This window comes from Mesoplodon mirus (genome assembly GCF_964341445.2).
Source record: "Mesoplodon mirus genome assembly, chromosome: 9".
Lineage (NCBI taxonomy): Eukaryota > Metazoa > Chordata > Mammalia > Artiodactyla > Ziphiidae > Mesoplodon > Mesoplodon mirus.
Genome location: NC_138985.1, coordinates 27,719,314 through 27,740,500, shown reverse-complemented (window position 1 = coordinate 27,740,500; position 21,187 = coordinate 27,719,314).

Below are 21,187 nucleotides of genomic sequence, written 5' to 3'. Positions count from 1 at the left end.
GACATAAGTAAGATAATAAATGTTCTGAGATTTCATCACCATGGAAGAGTCCTAACGGATTACTGCCAGGACTTAGTTCTTTCTCTAATTCATATTTCTTCTCTGCTCTGGGATCATTTGGTTCTTGAACCTGTAGAATTACTGGTTGATTCCTTTCTGCTCAGATTCTTCTTAGCTACACACAGACTCCTCTTGTAATGAAAACCAGGTTTCCTGTTACAGCTTGCTTTACGTTCAGGTAACATGTTGCCATCTGGAATGAGCAAGTGTCGAGTTTGAGTCATATTTTCCACCCTGATGCTAAGCCCCTGTGCTTCCTACGTCTGGTGCTGAAGGGGAGACTGGGAAATAAAAAACTGCAGTTAGGTCAGAAAATTTATTTCCCACCAAAGAGTTAATTGGCTTCTGGAAGGAACAAAGACACAGAGCTACTGTGGCTGCTTCCCAAGCACCAGAGTTAGTAGAACACCTTCTAAGCCTCCCCAGAGAGGCTGCCCTCAGTCCATGGAGAGTGGATCCATCTCCCCGTCGGGCACAGAACCGGAGGGAAGCTTGAAGAAGTCATCTGATTTTTGGTATCTCTGAGAACCTCATTTTGAGTTGCCTTCAGAGACTCATAGAAGATGTTTAGGTCCCTGACTGAAAAGGGCAAATTGGGAAGAAAACCATTACTGGAATTATCTTCCCCAGGGAACAGTCCATGTAAACAGGAACAAGTGTTTGGGGAAAAGTCCAATAATCAGCAAACGACAAGAGTTCTACGCCAGTGTGAAAATTATATGGGCACATATAGTAACACAGTAACCAGATTTTTTTGTGTTATTCAAGAGATTGAATAAACTTTTAAAATAGTTATTGGCACTAATTTGTTTGCAATCATTTTCCCTCTGTTCCAAAAGCAAGGATGAAGGAAAGACACGCGTGCGCGTGCGCACACACACACACACGCATATGAAGGACAGGATCTGGGGGGAGAGTTATTTCAAAAGTCTGATAACACTTTAAACCTATCGCTTAGGAAGAAGTCAAGATTACTTTTTATGGAGGAAAATACCTTAAGGTAGTAAAAAACAGTAAGGCCACTTGGGCATAGCTTAGATAAGAAAGAAAATCACAGGAATTTGGTAACTGCAGTAGGAGACGTTTCTTGAAGAGGGGATAAGCTGGGGAGGCAGGAAGGACAGGCCAGGAGGCAATGCCCTGTGGTGCTAAATGACCCTAGGGGTCTTCCTGTATGATGACGCCTAGAACTGAATTTGGAGTTCTTTTCTGGTGCTGAAGTTATTCTCAGCTACTCCAAATCTTTACAATTCAATACTCTGGTGTTGAACTTTGTGAGGAATGAAGGAAGAAGAGACTAAGAACAGCAGGAAGAGGTCATCAGATCCAGAAGCCCAGAGGGAGGGAATGAGCAGGCTGCAACGAAGGTTTGGAAACGGGACACAGCTCATTTCCCCTAGATGTATTTGAAAGTGACACTGGAAAATGGGGGTGCAGCTGGAGCAGGGGAAGGGAAACATTGGGGTTACTCCTATACTCAGGTGTCTTACCTTGAGTCCCAAGAATATTTTCAGTAGCTACCACCTTCCTCTGTCACACACACCCCGCCCCCATGCTTCTGCTGCGGAAAGGTAAACAAACACCTTCCTAGAGCTCCAGAGAAGTTGCTTTAGTGTGAAAAGTCTGAATGCTTGTGTGGCTGCTAAGAGGAGTTTGACCCCTAGGGGGTGATCACACCATATGGTAAAGGGGAGGGCAAAACAAAGAGAAGAAAACAGTCCTACGTTCCCCGATTTCAGCTCCAGCTGCTGGGTAATGACACACATGCACCCCTGTGAGTACAAGACATCTGTCTAGTTACAGCCCCAGGATTGAAAGACAGATTCTTCCTGGACTTGGAGTTTGGTGCCTTCCCAATGCAAGAGGTTGAGAGCAGGTGAGCCAGCCCCTCCTGTTGCTCATGGGGGGCTTGGGAGTGAGGATGGGACAGGACGGGACTCCTTCTATTTCTGCGACAGTGACCCCAGTCCCTGAGGAGACAGCCTTCTCTGCGAACACTGTGACTAAGCTCGGCAGACCTTGTCTGTGGGAGGGGACGTGGACCACCCCAGGGGGACATGGCGACTGGAAAGTAGGAATGGGAGGCAATAAAATAATACAAGTTCACCTAAATATGACTGAGGGACTCTCAGTAGAGGTGGGCTCCAGCTTTGGCACAGTTCTCCAAGGTCACTCCTGGGATTGGAAGGCCCAGAGTTGAGAATAGCTCCACCTCGTTTCCACATGACAATTTCTCCTCTGGCCCCTGTCTCCTTGCATGAAACTGGATGGTGAAGGTGGCTTCTCTCTTCTGCGTAGTTGCCGGCAGATTGTGTGAAACTGGGAGCTCTCTTCCCAGCCCCAGCAGGCGGCAGGAAGTTCCCAACATCCCCCAGAGGAGGATGGGGACCAGTGCATGACAGACGGATGGACTGGGAAATACTTATTAGACGGTCTGTTCTTTAAAGAAAAAAACCCTACTTTTAAAATACGTACTTTGCAATGAATTTTGGTAACATTTTACACACATATAACAACCATCACAATCAAGATATAGAACATTTCCATCACCCCAGCAAGCACCCTGTGCTCCTTCCCAGTTTCCCCTAACTCTGCTTTCTGTCACTATGGATTGTTTTGTTGTTCCACATAAATGAAATCATCTAGCATTCACTCTTATATCCCTTCTTTCACTCAGTGTGTATTTGAGATTCATGTGTGTGTGTATATCATTCCTTTTCATTTCTAGCTAGTATTCCGTTGTATGGATGTGCCACAATTTATCTGTTTATATGTTGGTGGACATTAGATTGCTTCTAGTTTTTGACTATTGTGAATAAAGCTGCTATGAACATTCATGTGCACGTCTCTGTGTAGTCTAATGTTTTCATTTCTCTTGGGTAAATAATAGATATGGGATTTCTGGCTATATGGAAACTGTATGTTCAACTTTATGAGAACCATCAGATAGTTTTCCAATCACTATTACTAATTTGCATTTTGACCAACAATATATGAGAGTTCCAGTTGCTCCACATCTTTGTCAACACTTAGTATTGTCAGCCTCTTTTATTTGGCCATTCTAGGGAGTGCGAAGTTGTATTGAATTGTGACTGGTGTTAAGCATCTCATCATATACTTGTTAGTCTTTTGAATATATATTCTTTTGTGTAATGCCTGTTCAAATATTGTTCTCATTTTTTATTATGTAGTTTGTTGTCTTATTAAATTGTAATCATTTTTTAAAATATATTTTGAGTTGCCTTTCATTTTCTTAACAGAAGAAGCTCTTAATTTTGATGAAATCCAATTTATCATTATTTAATGGTTTGTGCCTTTTGCATCCTATCTAAGAAATATTTGACCATCCTGAGATGATGGAGATTTTCTCTATATTTTCCTCCAGCAGTTTCATTGTTTTAGATCTTATGTTTAAGTTTGTGATCTATTTAGAGTTAAATTTTGTGTATGACATGAAGGAAGAAGGAGATTCTTTTTTTAATGAATAGCTAATAGTTCCCACATCATTTCTTAAAGAACTATCATTTTCCAATTAGTTATTTGGCACCTTTTCTGAAAATTAATTAATCATGTATGTATGCATCTACTTTAGGACTCTGGATTTTGTTCCATTGGTCTAGAATATCTATTCCTTCACTAATTATATAGTGAGTCTTGAAATCAGGTAGTGTAAGTCCTTCAACTTTGTACTTTTCTCCCAAATTGTTTTGGCTGTTCCCTATCTTTTGCATAATCATTTAAATTTTAAAATTAACTTGTTAATTTCTACAAATAATCTACTATAATTTTGATTGGAATTATGTTAAGTTTATAGATCAATTTGGGAAGACTCTACGTCTTAACAATATTGAATCTTCTAATCCATGAACATGGTATGAGTCTCCATATACCTAGATCTTTTTGAATTTCTCTTGATAATATTTTGTGCAACTTTTCTGCTAAATTTATGCCAACATATTTCATGTTCTTTGATATTACTGTTAAGTGGTATTTTTATTTCAAATTCTGCTTGTTTATTGCTTAGTACATAAAAATATGAATTTTTATTTAGTTTATTTTAAAAAATTATTTGTATTTGTCACTTTACTAAATTCACTAATTAGTTCTAGTAGCTTTTTTCTGGATTCCTTAGGATTTTCTATATTCATGATCATGTGTCTTCAAATAAAGTAAGTTTTGCTTCTGCTCTAATGTGTGTATCTTTTACCCCTTTTTCTTGCTTTATTGCACTAACTAGGATCTCCTGTACAATATGGGATAGAAGTTGGAAAAGTGGGCATCCTTACTTTATTCCTGATCTTAGCGGGGGCATTCAGTCTTTTATGACTAAGTGTGATGTTAGCTGTAGGTCTTATGTGGAGGCACTTTATCAGTTTGAGAAAACCCTCCTATTCCTACTGAGATAGGAGGTTTTATTATAAATAGGTATTAGATTTGGTCAAATGCTTTTCCTGCATCTGTTAAGGTGGCCATATCCATGTTCATTTTTAGGGCATGTTGCACAGCTGGTGGATCCCAAATTTCCTACTGTCTTTCATTAGTCTTTTTCCTGTGTTTTGCTTTTAAAAATAACTCTCCCTGGCTCCTGGTCTATCTCTCCTTATTCCTTATGCCTCACCAGACTGAATCACAGCAGAGGATTCAGCAGACTGAGTCACTGAATCTCCCAGCTCTAAGTGGGAGAGCAGAGGATTTGAGGCATGACTGGGCTATGTTCCAGGTCATTTCTACCTAATACGTCTGTTTAGGATATTAGTGCCTCTATCTTTTCTTCCTCTGTCTATGAAATGGGAATAATGTCTGCTGCACTTAAAAATATCATAAACTGAATGGGACAACTTGCCCAGAGAGGTACATATATGAGATATTTGTAACACAGTGGAATCATTATTGATCTCAAAACAATTTTCTCAAGGGAAACTTAAAACAAGGAAATAAAGCAAGAGAGTGAAAACAAAAATTCTGGAAATACTTGCACTGGAAAAGTTTCCATACATTGTTAATCCCAGCTTTCCTGCTCCTACTTACTTGCAACCCATTCATACCTGGATATGTAAGGAAATAAATGTTAGCATGAGGAGTATCTGCTGTCTAGGTGGCAAAAAGAGAAAAGTCATAATATATCTCCCAAACAAACAAACGAACAAAAACTCTGATTGCTTATATGATTGGGCATGGATTTTATACACAAATTATTTCAAAGGCCAAGGAAGAAAATAAGAGAAACCTACCTAGAAAAGCAGATTTTTGACTTACTTTTCTTGGAAATCTCTGATATTGGATTTCTTCACCTGCTGGATTCCACTGACATTTTGCAAACATACTGTAAAGTATGATGAAAATTACTGAATATTTATACATTTTGTTTCATTTTGTTTTGTCTTATTTTGGGTCAGACTAGTGTTTACACTTAAAAGCCTACAAACATGCTAAATACACAATGATACAATCATGAACAATTACACGGATGCCTACTGGCTTTTCTTGGGACACCTTTGTTCATGCCAAGAACTGTCACTGTGTGGATGTAGATGAATTATTTTCTGGGAGTAAGAAGTGGAGAAAAAGCAAAGGACATCTCCTTCGTTGCTTTAACCTTGGGGGAAAGAGAATAAATCTGGTTTTGCATCTCTCTGAGGAAAATAATATCTTGACATATACATAGAGCTCTTGGAGAAAGCCTAGTATCCATTGGCAAGAAAGGGCGAGATTCTGAATGCATCTAAGTAATCGGCATAGCATTGAAATGCCAGACTATGGCAGAGTGCTCACCAGGATATAAATCATGCTGCTTTGCCATGTGAGACACATCACGCGTGACTATGACTCCAGCTCACGTAATGAAATGGCTTTTTATGAAGTTTGTGCAGGTAAATGAAAGCAAGATTGCTAAGAATTATGTGCAATAATCCAGTTTTGGGAAAAGAACTGAATGTACAGAACTACACCTGTAATGAAAACGAAGTATTCCTGTTAGGATGCTCGCAGATAGGTCTATGTATTGAGTGCCTGTAGGATCTCCACATGCTCCTCCTTAAAGTTGGGGTGACTGGTGTGAATTTTGGCATCCATCCTAACTTCTAGGATTTGTCCTTAATTTGTCCTCAAACCGTGAGGTACAAGAGCCTCTTGGGGGCAATGATTGTAAGGACTCTGCCTAGCCTGGGGAGAAATCATGCTGCCAGAATCACTTTTCATTCCCTAGTGGGTCATATTTGTTAAAATATTCCTAACATTGAAATTAGGATTGCTTTGATATTTTCCCCAGATTTTTTTCTTTATATTTATTTTCTTTATATTTATTTTATTATTATTTTTTATTGGAGTATAGTTGATTTACAATGTTGTGTTAGTTTCTGTTGTGCAGCAAAGTGAATCTCTTATATGTGGAATCAAAAAAATGGTACAAATGAACTTATTTGCAAAGCGGAAATAAAGCCACAGATGTAGAAAACAAATTTATAGTTACCGGGGGGAAAGCCGGCAGGGGGGTGGAGAGATAGAGGATAATTTTCTATGCTTCTCTCCAAGTGGTCTTGGCTCAGAACCCAAGAAAGAGGGTCCCTCTCTTCCTAGGAGTCTGTAATGGCCATCACAGCCCGAGCCTGTGTGAAAATTCTCCCAGTTACCTGTCTGGCTGGTTCAGCTTTGTTCTGATCAGAACGTATTTTTTTCTTCGTGATGTTATTCCAGGGTCAAATTCCTAGCTTCCCTGGTGTAAATAAATCGGCTGTGTGTAACCTGTCTACAACAGAAGGCACATCACCGTATATAGAGTGTAAGAGAGATTTCCCTTTGATGAAAAAAAGTTAAATGTTTATAAGAAATTCTGCAGGTCTGGATACCATTAACTTTGAACAATTAATAAAAGTGACACTAGGACACAATAAATTCTAGTTTTCAAAGAAACAATTTGACTTTCTACATTGCTTCTGCCTCACTGGTGTTTGAGATGAAAGGGACAGTAATTGAAGTGAAGCTCATCAGCATTAAAGAAGACCTCATGGGGAGAAGCAGAGGGGGGCGGTGGTTAAGAAGGCTGTGGAATCCTGCAGCACAGGCAGGGGCTCAGGGATCTGAGGGAGAGGCAGCCATGGGGACACATATCTACTTAAGAGCCAGACCAGGACCTGGTGAAATATTTTTAGTTAAAAGAAAAAAAGAGGGAGAATAAGCAAATGGTGGACGAAGTACTTTTTTGCATCTTACTTTGTTCCAGTTTCATTATTTAAAAAAAAAAAAACCCTCATGCTTTTTGTTTTTAACTTTTTATTTTATATTGGAGTATAGTGGTTTTACAATGTTGTGTTAGTTTCAGGTGTACAGCAGAGTGATACAGTGATACATATACATGTATCTACTTTTTCCAATTCTTTTCCCATTTAGGTTGTTACATAACATTGAAAAACCCTCACGCTTTAACAAAACAGGTTTCTGTAAACTGACTCTAGAAACCAATGGAAGAATAAATCTATTATGCCAGTAAGGAATAATGAATCTGTAACCTAAGTGGTCCCAAGTTTTCTCACCAGTTCTGAGGTTCCCCTTCTTTTGAAATCTAAATAGTTCTACTGGCTAACACTTGTTGAGTGCTTGCTCTATGCCACGTGCTGATCTTCTACCAGTCTTTACTGGGACCATATCTAATCTCACCTCCCCTACGCCCTTACTCCTAAAGAGTTGAAATGATCTTTTCAAAGCAAATCTAATTGTCCTTCCCTTGCTTCCACCTCTCAATCACTCCTCATTACTCAGGAACATATCCCAAAGTTTTGACTTGCCCTACAGGTGCTGCAGGTCCCCAGACACTTTATGGCCCCATATTGCAAGCACTGTGCTCCGCCTCTTTTGGGGGCCTCAGGTTGCTGGCTTTTTGGTTAATCTGGTGCTCACACCACCTCCTGCCTCAGGGCCATTGCCCATGCTGGACCCTTTCCCTTTGCTTGCTGTGGTGAGCACCACATATTTCTCAGATCTCAGCTGAAATGCCATGTCCCGAGAAGAATATCTTGACTCCCCAATTTAGATCAGTTTCCATATCACACTGTCTCACCACACCTGTATTTCTCTCCTGTTGTCCTTATCAGAGTTGCAGTTGGGTGTTTTGAGGGTGACCCTTTGGTTCCTGTGTGCCTCTTCCACTAGACTGGATGCACTTTGAGGGCAGGGTCATCTCTAGTTTTGTTTACCAGAGTTCCTTCCAGTATCGAGCACAATGCCTGGCACAGAAAACGCATTCAATACGTTTATGGAATGAATGGATGGATGGATTCTGAATAAAAAGACCAACCTGACTTGTTTTAAATTAGGACACATATTATGCCGGGAACCAGCATTCCTATAGGAAGAAACACCTGCCACATCAACTGATGTGCTCTCAAGAGGCTACATTGCTGTTGTTGTACTCAGGAACTCTAGACACACTAATTTAAGCCCCGTTTTCCATTGTTGAAAGTGACTTTGCCTGAATGCGTCAGTTAGCAGTGAGAGGGCTGGGGTTATTTAGAGCCTGTGTTCCACAGGCTACATTTTACTTAAGGCTTATATTAGTCATAGCATCCTTTCTCTCTCCAAAGTATTTCACAGTCCTTCTTCGGCAACCTGTCTTCACCATAACTGCATCCCTCCTACATTTTTATGAAAAAACTCCTTTCCTTTGAAGCTCATAGCTGACTTTAATTACTTTTTCTACTCCTAGTTACTGCAGCACGTTTCTTGAAGACATAGGTGCCTGCCTTATAGTTTTCCTCTTTGACTCAATTCCTTCTATTATCTGGGGGATTTCAATGTCCTTGAAGCTAATTCATACCAAGCACTGTTCTAATAGCTTCCTTCACCCACCACAACTATAGGCACACCTAGGATCCCTCTACCCCAAACCAGCTTCCACCTGCGTTCTCACCCACAACACCCTCCATCTCACACTTGCCCCTAATGCAACCGCTCTTCAGCCACACAAACTTCCTGCACTGTATCTCCTCTTCTTCTACTAGTCAGCACCCTGTACTCTCTCTCCAGACTCTACCTCTCTAGAAACTCTGCCCTGAAAATCCCCAAATTTACATTAATCCCAACATACACCAGCTCCCTTCCTGTACCTGAGCTTTAAGGGAGCTCAGCTCAACTGTGCAGGTGAGTGCCCTGGCACCTTGGTGGTCTGCAATGGCAGCTGAGCCCAAGTTCTGTTTGGAATGTCTTTCTCCCATCCTTGACAGCACCCTGTGACAGAAAGCTCCTCTCTCCCCCTACCCAACTCTCACCAACACTCCATGAAGATGCCGTGGTCTCCAACTCTAACAAGGAAATGACAGAGAAGGAATAGAAAGGGCTTCATCATCCATTGCCCTTCCACCTTCAAATTCACGTGCAAGCACATCCATCCTTCTGCCCGCCTAAACCCCACGGGCTGATGTCCTCCCTGCTGCCTAAGGAGAGCCTCCTTCACCTCTGCTTTTGATCAAATCTCCTTCCATTCTCCCTCCTCCTTCTTCCTCCCTTTTGGACACAATAAACGACCTGTTCACTCTGCCTCTGCCTCTTTAATGAGTCTGGTGAGCTGGCAGCCATGCCAGCAGTGGCCTCGTGTCCTGCACTGCTCCAGAATTCTTCCTCCTCCAGCTCCAGGATTGCTGTATCCCATTCTTCATGATGCTCTCGATAGTTGACCCACTTTCAGACACTTTGCTATTGTGTTTACCTTGTATTGCTTCAGGACACTACTTCTAGAAGCCAGGATGTAGTTCTAAGCATGGAACCCTCAGGTACTAGGAATCTGTCAAAAGTGCAGAAATCCTGGGAACTGACCTTGCCAGGTGCAGCCCTTTGAACTTCCCCTCTCCCAAATTAAGAAAGAATGGAAGATTAGACACTTACATTTTAAAAATGCTCTCTTCTCTTTGAATACTGTCTTCTCTCTTCATTCAGACTCACAGACATAGAAAGCAAACTTATGGTTACCAAAGGGGAAAGGTAGGGTCAGGGGAGGGATAAATTAGGAGTTTGGGATTAACATATACCCACTACTATATGTAAAATAGATAAACAACAAGGACCTACTGTATAGCACAGGGAACTATACTCAATATTCTGTAATAACCTAATTGGGAAAATAATCTGAAAAAGAGTCTATCTACCTATCTATCTATTATCTACCTATTTATCTATCTGTCTAATCTATTTGAATCACTTTGCTGTACACCTGAAACTAACACAACATTGCAAATCAACTATACTCCAATATAAAATAAAAATTAAAAAAAAGAAAAAAAAATGTTCTCTTCTCTTTGAATACTGTCTTCTCTATTCAAACTTTCGGAACAGAGTCTACTTAGGTGATCTACTCAGACATTTGATGAATTCATCATGGGGTGAGCTCATTCAATGTGAATGCAATGCAGTTTGCTTACTGGCAGGAAAGCAGGGGCAGGGAAAAATAAGGGTATGAATAAAGGAAGAAATAGAAATTTAAAAATCAACATTTAGACACCAGGGCATGCTACGGAGACTATCGTTTATTACTCTTATTTTCTGCATACATAAGGTAGGGTCAAAAACTGGGAAAGTTCAGAACATAAACATGTGCCCATCATACCTTGTCAAAAAAAAAGGATGAAATAAAAGGAATATGTCCTTAAGTCTATCTCCTGGAAAAAGATAAGCTTGGCAAATAAGGGAAATGATATGCTTTACCTGAAGGGGCCTTGGAGACAGAGAGTTCTCACCTGGTGAGCTGGACATCCTGCTTTATTATGTCACCTCCAAATGCCACAATTTCTCACCTCTAATGAACGAGCCCTGGACTATGTCATCTCCAAGAGCTCTTCAGGACCTAAATTCTGTATGACCTGTGTTCATCTTGGTGCGCACAGGAGTAGAAACTTAGAAAGTGCTTGCCTAACTTTTAATTCCACATGCACTTTAGATTTCCATATAATGAAAATTCCATGTTTCCTCAAAGGTCAGATAAATTCAATGAGTGAGAAAAAATTTGTTAGAGAAACGGTCTGTCTGAGAAGTCAGTTCCTAATCCAATATCTCACCAAAGTTCCCTGACAGCAGATTTGGGATTGTGAGGGTGAGACCACTCTAACACACTGGGAGAACAGAAAGTCTGCAGGGGTCTCTGATTTTTCAGCCAGCACAGCCATCTTTCCAAGTAAGTAATTAAAAACCTGATGGTGTCCTCTTTTCTCTATGCATCTGAAATTTCACGTAGAATCTTCTGTTGTTCCAAAGAGAGTGAAGGGAAACCTGCCAAGGAGGATGACAACATGGCAGTGTGGAGTGAGAGGCAGAGTGGGCGAGGCACAGTCTGGAAGTGATGCTGCGTCCAGGTCTCCAGGTGGCCCCGGTGTCCTCGCCCCAGACCCTCCATCTCACAGGAGAGGTCGGTCCCATCTGCAGCCTTTTCCATAGCAATCCTGGTTCCTGACTTTAGGAACATTTTGTGTGACTTTTTAAAAACAAGTTCTAGGGGATTGAAGTTTATGTTTTGTTTAGTTTCTTTTCTTAATCCCTTAAATATGTTTCTAGAGGACTGGTTCCCAGACATTCGTGAATTTTTTTTTTAATTGAGAACGTAGTTTGCTCTAGTGCAACAATTTTTTAAAATCCCACAAAACTACCAAGATTTTCATCATCTTCTTTAAAACAGGACATTATAACACTAAACGTGTAAAATGGAGAGAGGGTCTTATATGACAGAACAATCTCTACCACAGGAGTTGAAAACCTTACAGAGATGTATTTCAAAACACAACACTATCTTTATTTTTCTCGTTTTGTCTTAAACCGGTTAAAACTTTGCCACAAATTGACACTGGTGCATGGACCAGCATTTTGCAATTACATTACTCTTTTAGGGAAGACTCCTAGATAAAAACTGATGGCCCTTCCCTATATTAATACATTTTTAGTAATGCTCTCGCAGTAGTGAACTCCCCAGAAAGGTGGGATCACTCCTTTCTCATACTGTATGAGTGTTGGGCATATTTTAACATGGCACATTCTCTACTGAACTGTGTGTCTTCCTCTCTTACCTGTTGGGAGGGCAGGGACCCTTTCAGGCTCTCCAATCTTCTGCAAAGAAGCAGGATGGGCTGGTTTTCACTGGAAGCTGTTCTTTTGTGAGTTGAAGAGGAGCCAGGGTCCACACTCTTGTCCACAGACAATGGCCCCTTATCCCCGGTCATTATCCTCAACGGGGAGCCAGAAACTCGGTCTAAACATTGTTATTGAGTATAGAAATGATTTTTCCCAAGTCAAGTGGATGGACTTATGAAAATAAATATGGAATGATATGTTTTGTAATTGAGTCCTTCTGTTAGGGAACCACTGACTGAAACCACCCACTTTGACCAGGCAGGATGATGAGTTGTCTGACAACAAGACATCTTGAAAAAGAACACAGTGCTGCTGTAGAAAACTAATCAGGAGAATTCAGGAGGGGCCAAAGGAGGAGGGAGGAGATGATATGTCCTAACAACATCCCAGAAACCCTCATGCTGAAGTCCATCTTGGCTGAGAGATGCACGTGCCACCAGAAAGGACCCTGAGTCAGACCATATATGGGCCAAGCAAGATGATTGGCCAGAAATAACCCAGAAACGAACCCTATTACCACAAAACCTGAGGCTGTGAGCCACATGGCAGAGCAGTTCTCCTGGGTTCCCTTACCCCGCTGCTCTCCGCCCTGGGCACGCCTCCCCAGTAAAGTCTTTTGTTTTGTCAGCACGTTTGTCTCCTGGGACAATTCATTTCTGAGTGTTAGACAAGAGACCACTCTCAGGCCCTTTCTGCAACACTGATTTCTAATGCGAATGGGTACATTACAGTATTACGGGGACTTTTAAATTACTGATTTAAAACTAATACAGTGGATGGGAGTTGAGAAACAAAGTTTAGCTGGCAGCGAGACTGGTGGTTGTTGAATTTTCTCAGGGAAATAGATCCCAGACCTTGGTGTGAGGAGGAGGAGTAAGACAAAGAAAATTAAATTGGCTTGCCCAATAAAACAAGGAGAATTCAAAAGTTTCATGGTGGCTTAAAAGGACGGCAGTGTGAGACTTTAGGGATGGATGGGGAATAGGGAAGAATGGGGGCCAACTGCATGGAAAGAGGTCTGAGGTGGGGGTCAGCCAGGGAGCTGCTTCCTCTGGGGAAATGGCCAGGAGACTTCCAGGAACAAGAGCGTCTCATATGCACTGATAGGCAGTTTCCAGCCATCTGCTGTACGTCTATGGGTGCACTCTCCTTAATTCTGACTCCTTAGGAAACTTTGTTAAAACTACCATCCTGTGTGGGTAAAACCTTGTGTGGAAAAATTTTGGAAAAGTATCCCTGTTTCCACGTTGGGTTTGATGCAGCATAGAGCAAGGAAGAGATTGCAAGAGATGAGAATCTAAGTGAAACAGACCATTGAACAGAAGATATTAGGAGAGGCAGCCACTCTGAGAAATGGAAAGTCCCTGAGATTCCTGGGAAATACAGTTAAATGAGGGATGGTGGTGAAACTAGTTTTTATTTCAATATTAAAGAGAAGGGTGCTCTCATAAGATGGAGGACTTGGAAACACCCACACAGCTGATTCTTGGGATGTGCTAGTAAGTTCTCTGATGTTTTTAGAAATGGCAGCTTCTCCTGACTTGTTGCTGAACGAGATGAGAGATGTCTTCAAATTTACGGTGTAAACAGGAGCGGAAACCCTGCCTACAACATGCAACATCCTCCCGTCCTAGGAGAACCGTCCTAGAGCTTGACTCAGCACCCAGAACTTTTCATAGGAAAATGATTATAATGGTCAGACTCCTTCAGAATGAACTGGTTTAGTGCTCAAGCCCATAAAACTATATTTTTTTTCCTCCAGAAATTATGGGGTTTTTGACAAAGGAACATCAAACAGAAATTTCTTAGATCAAGAACAGGAAATGAATGATTCAGCAGGCTGGATTTCACCCAAGGAGCTGTCTTCACAGCTGTAGGGAATAGCCGAAAAAAGTTCCAGGGGACTTGCCTGGTACTGCTTGAAAGCAGTCAGGCTGGGAACCAGAGAGAACTCTTTGGAGCGTGATGTAGGACGATTGGAAAGCCCACCTTAGGCTCCCCAGAAATATGTCAGCTTGGTGCCACTGCTCCACTAGAATATCCTTTAATTGCCTCTGAATCCACATTTGGAGGTGGTCCAGGGTGACTCAGGATTTGGGAGAGAGGGAGCCGTTTCCCAGACAGGAGCATCCAGGTGTTTGTTCTGCTCCAAGAGACGAAAAAGGCAATTTACCCTGGAAGCTGGCACTGCCGTGCTGTGTTCCAAAATTGAATACAGTGCTGGTTATTGGGGGAGGACTACCCTTCAGGCAGGGCTGGGCAGCGCAGTTACCACTGATTCATTTGCTCACTCTCTTTCTCTCTCTCATCATAAAGTGCAATCAGCAGACACCTAACTTTGCTTGTTATCATCTGATGATTCTATGTGTCCAACTCTGCTGAGTCTGTGGAGAACCATTTTGGAGGGCATTGACCAGGCAATATGACTGGAGGCTGGCCATTGGAAAAAAGGAGTAGCCCTCAAGTGTGTCTCCTTGAACCCACTGTGCCTTGATTTTATGAGGGAGCAAAACCCTTCTACATTCTGTAAGCATTTCGGTACTCAGTCAGTCCCCAGACTTGTTCCACACAACCTTCTCTCACCACAGCTACCTGCTCACCCACAGCCAGATACTCTTCAACCACATGCCTGGCTTTCTGTAACAAACCTGTTTCGTGGGTCTCCTTGTCTCCAGATTTTTCACACTCTCATGCATTCCTCTATACCCACCCTCAGTTTCATCTTTCTCAAGCATTTTTATCATGTTACTCTCCTGCTCAAAAAACTTCATGTATATCTGTAGTATCTTTACAGTATCAGATGGATGTTTTTTCTTCTGGATCTTACTTGCATTCTTTTTTATGCATTTTAAAATTGTATGCATCTTATGCACTTTTATGTATTTCAGCAGCTGCACACAATATTTTCAAAATGACCTGGGGTATATACACTGGGACATGTACATGCGTTGTATGCAATAAAATACCTGTTAGACTTTTTCTGCCAGCCAACACTTCTGTCAAAGCCCCAAGCTGAGGAGGCTTGGTAAGTACCCCCAAAGTCTTGTAAGTGCCCAAGTAGCCCGTAAGGATTATTAGGAGGTGACCAAAGGGCTCCCACAAGTCTCTGAACCAAAGCCCAGATATTCATAAAAGAGATGACTCGAAATGTGAGGGGAGTTTACTATAGTGGAGAAGTTTTGGTAGTTCTGGGATTACTCTGATGGCTGAGAGGGGAGTGCCAATCGCTTCTCCTCTCCCAGACCAGGTGAGAGGGGCTTGAAGAAAGCCACGTGTGAAAACTGGGGGTACGTGAAAGAAGGGAAGCCACATTTCCCTCCATGGCGAGATCTTTGCCAAGCTCTTGTATCTGCAGGCCTTCCCTAGGGCTGGCAGCCCAGCAGAGGGAAATGTGATGAGAGAGTCCTTGGGCTAATTGTATGTGTCCCCAAGAGTTTGTGGTGTTTGTGAACATGGATAATGATGCTCGCTTCTCACCGGAGAATCTTGAAGGCAGGAGACTGGACTGAACAGCCTGTAATTGCAGGGTGAGGAAAAAGGGGCAGCCGCTTGGCAAGGATGCTCGAGTTTCTCCAGGTACCCAGACATTGAAGAATGTAGCAACCTCCAGACTTCTTAAAGGTGCCTCTATGAAAAAGACCACCTTCAGGGCCCCATGCCAGATGTCACAGTCTTTGTGGAGGGGTCCTCCTAGGGATAGGGGGTTGAGGATGGTCAAGAGGAGAGGAAAGGAGAGCTGGGGAGTGTAGCACCTACGTCAAAGTCTGCACGGGGCTTCTAGAGAAACAACACATGCACCCCAAGAGAAATGTAGCCTTAGGCTGGCCTGGGTTGACCAAAAGCATCAGCAGGAAAAATGATGTTAAACAATTTTTTGAAACCCCATTCTCCATACTTGAGAGGGACTGTGGAATCTAGCCCAGATTGATAAGGGAAGGGAGGGCTGGTACAGAATGTTTAAGGCTGTGGATGGACAAAATAAGACTATTTCTTGTTTTTACTCCAGTGAGTTTAGACTATAGGATAAATATTTTACTTGTACGTATATGTAAAAAATACTATAGCTAAAATTTTTATTTTTAAAATATTGATTCAATAAGCACTTTGCAGATCTATCATATCTTGGCAAGATGTGTGTCACTTGTGCTATAGAAAGACATAATTAACAGATCTTTCCTTAAGGAATCCATATGAGGGAGACTGTCATGAAAACACATAAACAGAACGTAATATGTGCTGTCAGTTAACAGACATTTACTGCTTGTTTTCTTTGTACAGGAGTTTGCACTAAAGCAATGTGATGGGAATGCAGAGGAAAGGGCATCCAATGGGTGTTCCCAGGTCTGATGACTTGACCACAACTGAACTAATCAATTTCACTTATCACTTGTTCAAAAATCTATTATTTTGGTTTTCCCTAGAACAGAACTCATGCTTCTCTCTCCTTGTTATCTCATTGACTTATTTTCATTGAAAATCCCATGATTCCCATTCTTTGCTTACAAGATATTACCCATCTTTGAGTTCCAGCTCAAGTCCTGCCTCTTTCCCTAACCACTATCTACTGCTATGGTCTAAGACATTTTTATCTCTCCTTGGTGCCTAACCACATTGTGTCTCTTGACTGTTATTTAACTTTAAACTTGTGACACCATCGTTTGCCTATTAACATGTACTCCCCACTTGAAGGGTCAGACACTCAGTTTTCTAGCTTCCTTTCACTAGTCACTGGTATGTGACTCTATCTGGTCAGTGAGACTTGGCAGGAAATCTGCATCTCACGAGAGAAAAGTTCCTCCACGTCCTTCTCCAGAGAGTGTTTTATCTGTGTGTAATGTTTGACACAGAGCAGCCACCTTTTAACTATAAGGGGGACGACTATAAGGGGGCACTCTGACCATGCATTAGGTGATGCATCCTTCAGGGTCCAGTCAGGGGACAGTCATTTGACTAGAGAGTTTCATATAAGGGATTGCTAACTAAACAGAGAATTAACTACTAAAGCATAAGGAGAACTCTAAGAATACAGGAATAGGAGAATGGGGCTGTGGCCCACTGGACCGTGGAGGACTTAACTGAGGTGTCCCAGGATGGGGCTGGCAAGCAAGAACTTGCCCATTGACATGCAGACAAAACACACTAGGAAAGCACCAGACTTGCAGGATAGCTGCTACCGCGGGTGAATTCTGCAACTCACCAGGAGTTGGCTGAGGTGCAGGCAGAACTCCCTAGAAAGCTGTTCTTTGGGATGTTGCTGAAACTCACTGGGACTCTGCCTGCTCCGATACCCACTGGGACGCTGATGGGTGCACAGGTACGATTCACTGGGAACCCACCCTCTGGAGTGGGGGTGAGCATTACAGGATGCCTCGGGCACTGCCAGCCTTCAGGTGCTGTGGGAACCAGCAGGGAATTGCTCAGCAGCACCGAAGAGAAGCCCTTTCCTCCTGCAGTGTCCTCAAGTGCCCTCTACTGAAAAAACAGCGTGCCTTCTGGCAAGGGAGAAATGTTTACAGAGCCCACCCCCAGCATTATGAAGCAGAGCCAAGGAAGGGTAAATCTGAGGCTGAGAGGCAATAAACTGATAACTGGCACAGGTGAAGAGAATTAATAAATGGTAAGACACCGTGCAGGATGGCACTGATGGACTGCCAATGCGAGCCCCAGCCTGCTCTGCTTCCAGACCTCTTCTCATGTGAAATCATAATTTTTTTTTTGTAATATTGCTTTTACTTGGAAATTCTGTTACTTGCAGCTGAAAGCATTCTATCTGATATAAAACTTATTTGTTTTGTTTTGATCGGAATACTATATGCACATGGCTAACAAACCTAAATGGTACAGAAAGACTTTTAATAAAATATAAGAGTCCCATATTCCACTTATCTCTAACCTGGAACCAACCAGTTGCAACCTGTGCTCTCTCCTTAAAAATTGTTTAATTGTGGCAAAATGCACATAACATAAAAGTCACCTTCTTAACTATTTTTATGTGCATAGTTCAGTGGCATTAAGTACATTCACATTCACACAGTTGGATACTCAATTCTGTTTTATAATTTTATTTTGGTTGCCTCCATGTAACTGAGATATGTGCTTCATAAAATGCTGGTTTTATTTATCAGCTGAAGACATTATCTTTTTAACTTCCTCCTACATTACATGCATTAAGTTCACTTATTTGATATCTCCTCCTTCTTCAGCTCAAATAACTGTGTAACTCTTTCAAATGTGACTCTAACTCTGTTCATTACTTTAGGAGTTTAACCTTTAAACAACCATTTCTTTACCATAAATGGTAGGAAACATTTCTCTCACTGACTTTTTGAAAGTCAAATATGCCTCATTTTCTAAAGGTAAAAGGAGAATTATAAAACCAGTTTATTTACCAAACTACCATGTAATAACTGAGTAAAGTGTTGGATTTTTTTTACTGGAATCCCCAGGTGACCCGAGGTTATAGGCAGAAGGCCAAATTTCTGTGTTGTATTTCCCAGCTTAACTTTATGAAGCCTTTTAAATAATGTCAGTCCTTTTCAGTGGTGTCACTTTTGCCAGGGAAGGTCCAGGCATTAGAGATGCCATATGCACCACTGCTAGAAATTTATGGCTGAGCACCTCCAGTGTATTCAAGACATCCTTTTGAGGAATTTTGGTAACAATGGCCCTTGTGTTTCTGCTGCAGAGCCTGCTGCTCAGTTCTTATTCTTGGGACCTGATTTCTGTGTTCCCTGGGTTTCATGTTCTCCTCTTTTTGGTTAAATCTTTTGTTTTCCTACGGTATATTCTTTAGTAGCTTCTTCTTCTTCTTCTTTTTTTTAGCATCTTTCTTGGAGTATAATTGCTTTACAGTGTTGTGTTAGTTTCTGCTGTATAACAAACTGAATCAGCTATATGTATACATATATCCCCATATGCCCTCCCTCTTGCGTCTCCCTCCCACCCTCCCTATCCCACCCCTCTAGGTGGTCACAAAGCACGGATCTGATCTCCCTGTGCTGTGTGGCTTCTTCCCACTAGCTATCTATCTTATATTTGGTAGTGTATACACATCACTGCTACTCTCTCACTTCGTCCCAGCTTACCCTTCCCCCTCCCTGTGTCCTCAAGTCCATTCTCCATCCGCGTCTTTATTCCTGTCCAGCCACGACTAGGTTTGTCAGAACCATTTTATCTTTTTTTTTTAGATTCCCTATATATGTGTTAGCATATGGTATTTGTTTTCCTCTTTCTGACATATTTCACTCTGTGTGACAGATTCTAAGTCCATCCACCTCACTACAAATAACTCAATTTCATTCCTTTTTATGGCTGAGTAATATTCCATTGTACATATGTGCCATATCTTCTTTATCCATTCATCTGTCAGTGGACACTTAGGTTGCTTCCATGTCCTGACTATTGTAAATAGTGCTGCAGTGAATATTGTGGGACATGACTCTTTTTAAATTATGGTTTTCTCACGGTATATGCCCAGTAGTGGATTGCTGGGTCGTAGGGTAGTTCTATCTTTCGTTTTTTAAGGAGCCTCAATACTGTTCTCCATAGTATCTGTATCAATTTACATTCCCACCAACAGTGCAAGAGGGTTCCCTTTTCTCCACACCCTCTCCAGCATTTATTGTTTGTAGACTTTTTGATGATGGCCATTCTGACCAGCGTGAAGTGATACCTCATTGTACTTTGGACTTGCATTTCTCTAATGATTAGTGATGTGGAGCATCCTTTCATGTGTTTGTTGGCAATCTGTATATCTTCTTTGGAGAAATGTCTGTTTAGGTCTTCTGCCCATTTTTGGATTGGGTTGTTTGTTTTTTTGATATTAAGCTGCATGAGCTGCTTGTGTATTTTGGAGATTAATCCTTTGTTAGTTGCTTCATTTGCAAATATTTTCTCCCATTCTGAGCATTGTCTTTTCGTTTTGTTTATGGTTTCCTTTGCTGTGCAAAAGCTTTTAAGTTTAATTAGGTCCCAATTGTTTATTTTTGTTTTGTTTTGTTTGTTTGTTTTTTGTGGTACACGGGCCTCTCACCACTGTGGCCTCTCCTGTTGCGGAGCACAGGCTCCGGACGTGCAGGCTCAGTGGCTATGGCTCATGGGCCCAGCCGCTCCGCGGCATGTGGGATCCTCCCGGACAGGGGCACGAATCCGTGTCCCCTGCATCGGCAGGTGGACTCTCAACCACTGTGCCACCAGGGAAGCCCTATTTTTGTTTTTATTTCTATTCTCTAGGAGGTGAGTCAAAGGGATCTTGCTGTGATTTATGTCATAGAGTGTTCTGCCTATGTTTTCCTCTAAGGGTTTTATAGTGTCTGGCCTTATGTTTAAGTCTTTAATCCATTTTGAGTTTATTTTTGTGTATGGTGTTAGGGAGTGTTCTAATTTCATTTTTCTACATGTAGCTGTCCAGTTTTCCCAGCACCACTTACTGAAGAGGCTGTCTTTCCTCCATTGTATATTCTTGCCTCCTTCATCAAAAATAAGGTAATCATATGTTTGTGGGTTTATCTCTGGGCTTTCTATCCTGTTCCATTGATCTATATTTCTGTTTTTGTGCCAGTACCATACTGTCTTGATTAATGTAGCTTTGTAGTATAGTCTGAAGTCCAGGAGCCTGATTCCTCCAGCTCTGTTTTTCTTGCTCAAGATTGCTTTGGCTATTCGGGGTCTTTTGTGTTTCCATACAAATTGTGAAATTTTTTGTTCTCGTTCTGTGAAAAAATGCCATTGGTAGTTTGATAGGGATTGCATTGAATCTGTTGATTGCTTTCGGCAGTATAGTCATTTTCACAATGTTGATTCTTCCAGTCCAAGAACATGGTATATCTCTCCATCTGTTTGTATCTTTAATTTCTTTCACCCGTGTCTTATGGTTTTCTGCATACAGGTCTTTTGTCTCCTTAGGTAGGTTTATTCCTAGGTATTTTATTCTTTTTGTTGCAATGGTAAATGGGAGTGTTTCCTTAATTTCTCTTTCAGATTTTTCATCATTAGTGTATAGGAATGCAAGAGATTTCTGTGCATT